Genomic DNA, 10855 nt, shown 5'->3' on the forward strand with positions numbered 1-10855 from the left:
CATCACACCAAATTTGTTGAGGTTTGTTGCATTTAAAAGAAAAAGATAAAATGTAGTGACTGTTGATAGCGAGTTTTTTGTTTAGGCCGAAAATTTTTGATAAATATTGTATAAAGTCGTGAATTCTCAGAAAACGAAACGATTAACCTTACAACTCTGTTACTCTGCAATGAAAAAGATATCAGAATTCTGTGAATTGCATCTAATAATACATCGAAAGGGTATAAAATTGATGTATTATATATGACTCTCAAATACTGTAAACCACTAATGTGCGAGTATTACTTTTGCAAAACCCTTGTAAACAATGTAACAAATTGACGTAAAGTATAAATTGATATACCAAATTTGTCTGCTTTGGGTACTCTAACGGTTGCAGCTTACAGAACTGCGATATCTGTACTTGCGGCAGAGCTACGAATTTATAAGCTTCGGGCTTCTATTTCTTTCAGACTCACCAATTATTGAAAATTCCTTTTAAGAAACTGAGGCCTTAAATGGAAATTCTGCTTCTTACAGTCACTAGAATTTACCTTTTTATCTCGAATGCAACAAATTTAATTAAAATCGGTCCAGTGGTTATCTCAGAAAAATGTTTCTGCGTTTCACATGTATTTGAATAGGCGGCATCGAAGCTTCCTCTTAAAGCCACACAAAGCGCGATCAGACACGGGGGAAGTGCATTTCTCACTAGTGCCTCCAAACACGAATGTGAGCGCCTTGTGTACTAATAATATGCACAACAGGCAAAACCATTAAATCACATTCGGCAATCGCAATTGATTACGCATCCCGTCTATGTTGTTTGTTTGTTTGTTTGTTTGTTTGTTTGTTTGTTTGTTTGTTTGTTTGTTTGTTTGTTTGTTTGTTTGTTTGTTTGTTTGTTTGTTTGTTTGTTTGTTTGTTTGTTTTTCATTAAGAGTGTACATATCGAAGGAGGTCAAGAAAAGCGTTGCGTGAGCAACTAGGCAATGCCCTGATCCCTCTAGATGTGGGCAAGAGCAGAGGCAGCATATGACGGAAATTAATTGTAATGGGACAAGATGAAATGAATCATATTGGTCAATAATATGATTGTCAATAAACGCTACAAACGTTATACATCTTATCGACACAGTCATCGGTTTATTTTCACTGTGGTAATTGCGCACCATAATGCTAGATATGAAGCAGCGCCATCAAACACGTCAACGAGAAATGTCAGCAACAGGATGACCTGGGTAAAATATTACGCACTCTCAGGCAAACCCTCAATCTCAAACAAGACATAAATCATATATCGTCGTGGAAACCTCTGTACAACTGCGCAGGAGTTGGGTTGCACAAAGCGGTAAACTGAAGTTTCTTGACTTCATTTATGGTGTGTTCCAAAGATCGCGTTAGCACAGAGCATCTCTTGCATCTAAATTTGCTCCCATATAAGTTTTAGCAATGAACGCGATGCATGCAACAATACCTTGCAGTCACAAGCACTTAAAATCATACAGTTGCTGCTATTATTACAGCTAAGCTGAAGAACTTGCTGCGCCGATACTCCTGCTTTATTTTCGAACAAGGCGGCATATACACCCACAAAGAAGCCTGAACATGTAGCGCCTTTGATCTAACTCAAATGAAAAGACTAAAGGAGGAGGAAGCAGGAATAGACGGAAAGACAGAGAGGTTAGCCAGTTCTCAGACCGGCTGACTACCCTTTGCTGGGGAAAGGGTGTAAGGGGAATAAAATATAATAGAAAAGAAATGTTACAAAACAAAGGAAAGAAGAGCAAACAAAAAGGGAGGGGGTGAGAAAAGGAGAATACGGCACTCCTTGAAGTCTGTCTCGAAGGACACTTGTCCGCAAGAAGCGCAACAACGCTTTCAAAGCCTTCTGTGCTAAAGACGGTCTAGGCCAGTGTCCCAGGACCTTTTCGTCCGACAAAGGACGTTTGTCAAGACTATCTCACACTCTTGAAAGCTTTTTCCTGGGTGCACTGAAGCGGGGACACTCACAGAGAAGGTGGGCAATTGTTTCCTTCAATATTACTTATGGGGCTCGTTTTAGTTTAAACTATAGAAATACAAATAGTTCACTTCGCCCATGGCCGACAATAGGGCTACAGAAAAGAGCACTGTGCTAATTAAAACCGTTTTGAATGAAACAAAAATATCAGACTCATACTAAATGTTCCTGGCTGACCGCACTATCACATTTTTCTTTAATGGTCTTAGATGGAACAAACATATCAACACTGTATGCAATTCCGCCAATCAAAAGCTTTTCTTTCTCAGGAGGGCCTTGAGACCGACAACACCTGAAGTTCGCCTTCTTGCATTTAACGCAATTGTGCTGCCACTTTTAGATTACGGATCCATAATATGGTATCCTTCCACTAAAAAAGATATTAATAAAGTAGAAGGTATTCAAAAGCGGGCGGTTCGTTATATATAAAACAGCTTTGGGCGCACTTCGATGACAGCCTTGCTAAGCAGAGCCAGTCTGCCAACTCTAACCCAAAGGAATCGTGTTCTCAGATTAAAATTTTTGTTTGAGCTCATTAAGAGATAGTACAGCGTAGATATTTCTAAGATTATTTCCTTTTCAACAGGTTATGCTACAAGGCAATGGCATGCACTAACAATTACCCCCTTCACTAGCCTCAAAAATTGCTTTAAATACTCATTTTTTCCTAGGGTCGTAACTGAATGGAATCAGCTGTCCAACGATGTGGTGGCATGCAGCCATCCCTGAATTTGTTTATGTCCCAAATTGTGTAATTTTCCTATTTCTCGCTCTGTTACATTTGCACTTGCAGTGGAAGCATTGATTCAGTTGTACTCGAAGCGTATCTTTTATTTCATGATATGTCTTTCTACTAGTACATGTAATTTTTCTTTTGTTTGCCCTGCTAATCATGTCGTAGTGATGTATCCCCATCTTGCAAAAATCCCGTAACGGGATTGCAGTATTTGTAAATAAATAAATAAATAAATAAATACCACAGGGTGTATATGTCGCATCTGTGTAGCTCCCGTCTGGTTTTATTATATGGTGTTAGGGGTCTTGTTATGTAGATATGCGTAACTAAGTCAGCCGTTTCGTCCGTAAAACTCAAGAGATGTGCATGTTTTCAGAATCTTTTGTACATGTTCGCTTACTTACAAAGAACCGTCGTGGTGGCTTAGCGGCCATGGTGTTGCGCCGCTGTAGCTAAGTACGAGCTCGCTGGATCAAATCCCGGCTGTGGTGGCCGCATTTCGACGGGCGCGAAATCCGAAAACGCCGGTGTTCCGTGCATTGGGGGCACGTTAGAGATTCCTTGGTAGTCAAAATTAATCCGGTGTCCCCTACTACGGCGTGCCTCATAATCAAATTATGGCTTTGGCACGCGAAATCCCGGAATTCAATACAATTCTACTTGTTCACAGAACTGTGCGTCTCTCTTACTCTCATTTTTTACTCCCTTCTGTGCGCGGAACTTCACAAATGTCCGTGATATTTGGCTGTCTACAGTGCTTTTAGCTTTGATTGTGCTGCGAAGAGAAGCAGCCGGCGCCTATAGAGGCGCCAACTTCTCCTTTGATTTCATGTTAATAACGCGAAACTGTGCTCTCTCTCTCTCTCTCTCTCTCTCTCTCTCTCTCTCTCTCTCTCTCATATATATCACTTATCCGCTTTTGTCTACGTATCGTGGTCGCCGTGCTAACAGCACTTTAGTGAAGGGTAGTTAGCACGGTCCTAAAGTCTGCATCGAAATGCTGATAGCCACTGGTGGATATTATTCTTGGGGTTGGAGTGTCAATTGCGACTTGCAGCACTTAACACTCCGACATTTAGCGTTAACATATTCTAGCCAAATAATGTGCATAGCAGCCGCTGCGTCAGCTCGAGCGACTTGCTCCAGCATACGGGTCACCTCGAATGGGTGACGGTCGCCAGATATTGGCGATCGCTCAAAGTGGTGACAGGCAGCATGCATGCTTCTTGGTGTATACCTTATGGCCAGAGTACTGTGCGTATTGAGTGCGTACTGATGCCGCCTATGCGGCGTCAGTGCGTACTGTACTCCAACTGATATGGTAGGTGAAAACTGTTGTTTCTCAAAAACACTCAAGCGCTCCAAGTTTGAGAACTGACGTAATTCTCGCAATATATCATCAGTTATGACGACGCTTACTTGCCAATCTGAGTGTTTCTTTTTGTTTTATCACTTTCAAGCTCAGCGCAACGGGGACAAGACAACTTTTTCTCACTAACATTTGTATGTGGTAACTTGAAAGCATTAGTCTAAGCAGGGTAGGTGATCAAACAGAACATATAATGATGCTGATCCAGCCTTACCTGTGACTTCGGCGATATTCCCACGCAGACGGTTGGAACGTCCTTTCACGTGATGACACCCGTGTAGCTAGCAACAAAGCACAAGGATTTGTAGATCACTTTTCCCTGTTTCTCGAGAAATACAATTTGCCAAGAGTGGTGCTACAGTGAACTCGACGATGTAGAAGATTCCGTACGAGGGCGATGAACGACAATCTTGGGAATTATTTTACGTAGAGCAGGTGTGGCTTATACCGTTGATAACACAGGCCGGTGATAACTTGTCGTGATGAATGAATCAGCTTGTCTTTCAGCAAAACCTGGACTATGTTTATCCTTATTAGAACGAGGCGATATTGTTCTTGCACAACTGGCAGAATCGTGGCACAACAGAAAAAAAGCCGTCAGGTGTAGAAGCAATACCCTGACCTGCCACCTTGAATGTGTAAGCGTGAACTTTGTTCTGAATTATCATGAAATAAACTTCGTTATCGCTTAAAAAACGTGGTGGTGTTTAAGCAGATCATTTGGTAAACCACCAACTCAGACGATTTCTTTTTTATCAAAAATCTTGTTTAAGTGGAACAGCACATCTCATTCGTCTGCAGCTCCGGCGAGTGTTGTTTGCGAATGGAAATGCGTTGTTCACAGATAACTGAATAAGTGCGCTGTAGACGAATCACTCTCAAATCACCCGTTAGCACGCAACTAAGCATGGGCTAGAGAGATTTCTTCCGTAGCGCGCCATGCGTGACGTAAATAGCGAAACGCCCATCATTCAGTTCTCATGCACTTCCACACACAAACTGCGCACATCCACAGTTACGTCATTTCGTTTCAAACCGATCAGTCCAACGAACGAAACCCGAAAAATGTGGAAGTCACAAACTCGACGTCTCGTCGATGTCGAACAGAGTTTCGATGCTTTTCGCGAATTCTGCGGGTGCGCCACTCACAATCCGTCGTCGTCGAGATGCCGCCGAGTTCTCGTATCCTCTTGGATTAAAAGGTTAGGATGAGCTCGCAACACTTCGAAATCATCGACCGACCTGGGCAGTAGGCGATCAGCGTAGTGCTCGGTGACTTCGCTTAGACGCTCAGTGTAACACCTGTGACTGCCCCCGCCGCGCAGCTGCACTGATGGTGTCGCAGCGTTGCCCAACTCCAGTAAGTATCCTCCAGGGATGTCCCGACGGAGATGTTCCACAGAGATGGCGAAGAGGATGCCCTAATCCTTCCAAGGTTTCCCGATGTCTGCGACGAAGAGCTCGAGTCGTATGGTCGCTGTGTCGTCTACCGGTGGGCATCGACGAACGACGACGAGGGAGCGCCTGGGAAGAATAACTGCCGCGACGGCCGGCTCATCAGACGTCGCGCGCTCGCCTCGAGCGCCGCACGGCTGTTTGCAGCGCTGGGAGAGAAGACGTGCGCGGATAAGCGAGGAGGACACGACGCTACACACCTGGCGGCGGCGGCGGTGGCGAAGAAGAAGAGCCGCCGAGGAGTCGACGCCGATGGAGCCGGTCCGCGGCGTGGCTCGCGTTTCCCTTGGGCAGCGAGGGCGGTGGTGCCCGGCGCTACCTGGCGCGACCCGCCAAGAGGCGGCGCCAGCGCCAAGGGGCACGTGTGCCCGCCGGCTTTTGTGGCGCGCTGGCTTGGTGGCGCAGCACCTCTGAGGAAGGGCTCCCCCGTGGTCAGAACGACGGCGCACCTAGGAGTGAACCGTATTCGACAGGCACCGAAATGTAGGCTCAACGAGCGATGGAACGGTGGACGATAGGCGTGAGGTTCAGAAACATAAAGCCGGCAGTAAGGATTAAAGAACAAGCGCTTGGGAGATGACACCGTAGTTAAGAAGTTGACGAGTCATGTAGTGATACGTTGAACAGATGTGTGCTCTATTCGAGAAAGAGGATGGGTACCGAGGGAAAGGTAGTGTGGCGAGGATTACCTAGTACTGACAGTAGAAGACGTGCAAGCTTGGGATAGGTTAGGCTGACTCAGTACGGAGTAATTGAAGACCCCTGGCGGAGGCCTTCGTCGTGAACGGGGTTGATCATCGCGATAACCAAAAATAGGCGAAACATGAATCAGTTATCTACATGTTGTAGCGCACAGCTTAACGGAAGTTAGAAAGTGCAACTGCGAAACCGTACCAAGCTAGCTTAAGATGTGGTCAACGTTGCCTTCGCGTTTACCCGATGGAAAAAGAAAGAAAGGACGGAGGACAAAAATATAGTTAGAGTTAGGTTCACATTAGAGAACACAAGGCGGTCAAAATTGATCCGGAGCGTCCAGCTACGGCGTTTTTCATATAACAAGTGTTTGCCGTGGAACGTCAACCCCATTACTCAATCGGTCAGTCAGTCAGTCAGTCAGTCAGTCAGTCAGTCAGTCAGTCAGTCAGTCAGTCAGTCAGTCAGTCAGTCAGTTAGTGAATCAATCAATCAATCAATCAATCAATCAATCAATCAATCAATCAATCAATCAATCAATCAATAACCGTGTATGGTCCATGCAGTGACATTGCACCGACAGCGCACGCAACTTTCGCTCGCCAGCTGCACACGCAGGCTACGAGGAATTTCCGTTTGGTTTCGTGTAGTGAATAGCTCTTCGGGCAGCTGTTATAATACGCACCTTGTTTGTGGAACTTGCGCAGGTCGAGCCGGCTGTGCAAACTATGCCTCCCTCTGGCCGCGACGAGGCCGGAGCACAGGGGAAAGGCTCGGGATGAAAGTAGCGGCACTAAGTGAAAGTTGTGTCCACTTTAAGTGAGGCAAACTGGACCATTTTTGAAGCTGGTGCTTTCGTAACAGTGAAAAGGCCGACCTTGAAAACTGTGTTTGACGCACGTCAAGTTATTTGCTCCCTCGTTGATGCGCTTGCACACCGATGGCGCTAGTGTCTACGAGCGCCGGCGATACAGTGCTTTAACCATTTTGTAAATGATGGATATACTCTACATATTTCTATGAACGTCGCCCTTTCTCAGGTTTTCTGGTTTCTTATACTAACGTAGTCCGTCATCGCGAATTCGCTGTTTGCCAGTGATGCGCCTTATTGTGCCCCTAATTTCTAACATCCTACTGTTTTCAAAACATTACAAAGAAATAATGCCTTGCAATATTTTTTTGAGCTTTACTGCCCAAATGTCTTCAAAGTTTAGCGACGTGCATGCTTAAAAGTGTCGGCACTTATTTCTATTTTTAGACCGAAATTTACGTCGTATAAATTTATTTATTTTATACATTTATACATACTCCCATACCCGGTAGGTATTGATGCATGAAGGGCACAGGCATAACATAAATAGTTACAAGAAAATTGTGGAAGTAGAAAATAATAAACTTTACACAACATTTTTGAACTTAATTCGAAGCGAAAAACATATGACAAGCACATTACTAAAAATGTAGGAAACAGTACTACAGGGCTTGATGAAAAGGTTAGGCAAAAGTGCACGTGAGAAGATAGACTTAACGTTAATATTTGGGAGGCGCTGAAGTTGTTTTCAAGTAATAATAAGAAATAATCTAAATTGTTTCGACTAGTTGTGAATCTAGGCAAACTATTCCATGCCCTAATCGCCTGAAGAAAGAATGAGTATTTAAAACAATTAACAAGTAAGTAGTTGTGAGCATAACAGTTGTGAACATAGCCCGCAGCACAGCTCAACCACCAAGAATAATAAAAGAAGCCGCAGTGCGCTTTGCCACCAAAGCCATGGCAAATTCATCATCATCATCATCATTTATTATCCCTTAAGGGCCCTATTGGGCATTACATAAGGGGGGGGGGGGGTTAACAAGAGAAGTATTCACGTGGTCATATAATTATAAAGCGAAATAAAAAGACAGACAGGCAAAGTAACGTTATACATTGTTATGGAACCGTGGTTGAAGGCAAAGACGCAAAGAACACGCAAGCAGTTGAGCTCCGCATATGTTTGCAATTGAATAAAAAGGTTGCAATACAATTCAATATAAAATTCAATTCAATACAATATTCAATTCAATACAAAAATGCAATTCAATACACATATATATACACACAAGTCAAAGCAGAAAATGTGACATATATGTTATGTCCCATCTTAAGGAAGAGCCACAAAGTGAAATACGCGTTGGATATATGAGAAAAGCTGGAAATGTTTACCGATTATGAGATAATTTGGCAAAGTGAGCCGATATTAGCTTTTAGATCCTTTTAGATCCTTTTTTTTTCTTTTAATTTATTTATAACATGGGCAGTGTGTGTACGCCATTAGGATTAAACCACCGGTGACTCAACATATGCGCCCGACCATACCCACCATCAGCACTGTGGTTAAACGACTCTGCAGTGAAATATTCTTTTAGTAATTTTAGCGTGAATTCCTGTACGCTCAATACATCGTATCACATCATTTGTATTTCACGTTTCTTTCTCGATTAAGCGAGTCGATTGACGCGGCAAACGTATAGGACCAAGTAGTGGCGTAGCCAGGACTTAGTTTCCGAGGCTGTTCACCTCCAGCACGTGGTCTGTTATTGTTCTAAGGGGAATGAAGCCGTGGCAGTGTTCTGACACTGAAACTCACTCCTGGCTATACGCCACCGGCACTAAAGCTACTTATTTGCTTCCACCACCGAGTGTTTCCAGTGACACTCTCAACATTGCACATTCAAAACCATCTGTGAATTTCCTTGGGTGCGTTCGAGCCATTTCTCGGCTTTCATTGAGTTTTTTAGCTGACCTCAGCGAATAAAGAAGTCCAGAATAATGGCAAGCCGGTCGAGTTGGAACATGTCCGCAGAAATAGCGCGCAAAGAATACATGAAGAACTCTGTCTGACAACTGCCAGTTCACGGGAACGTTTCCATTATCAGTGTACATTTTGTTATATAATATCAGGATACACATCACGTTGGTTCCCGATAAACCTTGCATTGTCAGGTACCACTCCTCTTATGTTCATTTAATTGTGCCTTGTTGCTTCTGCGCTACTTACATGAACAATGAAGGACAGAGGAATCGAGTGCTATCGCCATTTTCAGGGCGCAACCACAGTTTCGAGTACCGGAGGAAATCATTCTACCTGGAATACTCGCAAATATAAAGACAGGAACACTGTTCAAGTTTATGCGAGTGCAGTGTTCAGGCTGTGTACCCTGCCCGCCGTCACTTCCGCATTGAAGGTACTGGACAGTCCGAAAAGGAAGATCTATTACAGTTGAGGAGACCCGTATACAATAAAAGCGTAATCGCCAAGACAGATTGTCCTGTTGTGTAAGTGGGAGCCACTTACACGGAAGCCGCGGGCGAACTCCGAAACAAGAGACAATGGCCGGCATACTGTCTACCGGCTTTTATCCATCTCGCAGCTCAAGTTTCAAGCGCGACGATCCGTGCCGCTCGCCTGTAATACATACTACAAACGAAAATGTACAACGCACAGAAAAGGAAGCAAGGAGATACCCTCGTACGGTCTTAAGATAGATATACACTACTCCCTTCCGTAGTGACTATAGCGAAACAATTTGGGAGCGGGACAAAGGTCAGTACGAAGTGCGCGCGATGGCGTCCCGGAGGAGATCTGACACTAAAGAAAGAAAGAAGGGAGGAAGGAAAGAAGGAAAGAAAGAAAGAAAGACTTCTTACTGGACGTTCTGCTAACGCGCTCGTTTCCTTTGGGTTCCGTGCAACCAGGTCGAAGCGTTTCGGGTATCTGAGCAATGCTTTCTATCAGCGATATTTGTAAGGAAGGAAAACTTGCGCAGATCCAACGCACATGTTGAAATGTATGCGAAGCGAAGCTTAAATAAAGCTTTTGATCAAATGTTTTTCTACTAACGGTGGATACGTAGTGTTCGATGCATGCTTTTTACTCTCATCATATGCAACCTGTAATCTCCTGAAACGTTTGCGTTTATCCACCACTAAAGTCACAATGTTAATGGCCGTGCAATTTTTATGTTTATGCGCTGCATCGTTCACAGGGTAAGCCGCAATGTAAACTCCGACTCACGTGGATGCGTAGTGTGTGAGACGCATTCGCAGCGATGTCACAAGGATGAAGGCGATGTGTGATGCTTGTCGAGCGAATTATGGTGATGGCAGGAGTATGCACACAAAAGTACGACACGTATTCAAGCAGCATTTCGGGATTTTGTGTCTCATGTATCACAGTGGGACTATAGATGTAAGCGGTCTAAAAAAACGTGGAAAATTTTGAGGAAAAAAAACTGCGTTTCCTTTTCGTTCTTTTTTTTCGACCAGGATAAAATTGAAGAAAAATAACAGAGCTTCCCCGCAGAATTCGTTTGTAGCGATGCGCCTCCTTTCGATGTATCTAAAGGTTTGGTCAAAAGAAAGAGTTTGGGAGTCTACGAAGCATCTGGATTCATCCACGTGGGGGCAAGGACTCTGCTTCAACCAACCCTTGAGCCCCCTTGCGTGTCGCGTACTGCAGATCCCCCCTTCTTCTGCGGCATGTGAAAGAAACTGGTCCGAGTTGGGGAAATGTGCACACCAAGCTACGCAACAGGCTCGCAGGGGATCGCGTGCAAAAAT

At 44.2% G+C, this 10855-nt stretch overlaps 1 protein-coding gene across 1 annotated transcript in view; it reads right to left on the minus strand.

Annotated features, from left to right (window-relative positions):
- LOC126521364 (metabotropic glutamate receptor 3-like) overlaps window positions 1–5734 on the minus strand; it is a 70466-nt gene extending 64732 nt beyond the window's left edge. The window contains exon 1 of the mRNA XM_050170048.3: window positions 4322–5734. The gene's annotated coding sequence lies outside the window, so the exon portion shown is untranslated. The remainder of the gene's footprint in view (window positions 1–4321) is intronic.
- Between the last annotated feature and the right edge of the window lie 5121 nt (window positions 5735–10855).

This window comes from Dermacentor andersoni, chromosome 6 (assembly GCF_023375885.2).
Source record: "Dermacentor andersoni chromosome 6, qqDerAnde1_hic_scaffold, whole genome shotgun sequence".
NCBI classification, from domain to species: domain Eukaryota; kingdom Metazoa; phylum Arthropoda; class Arachnida; order Ixodida; family Ixodidae; genus Dermacentor; species Dermacentor andersoni.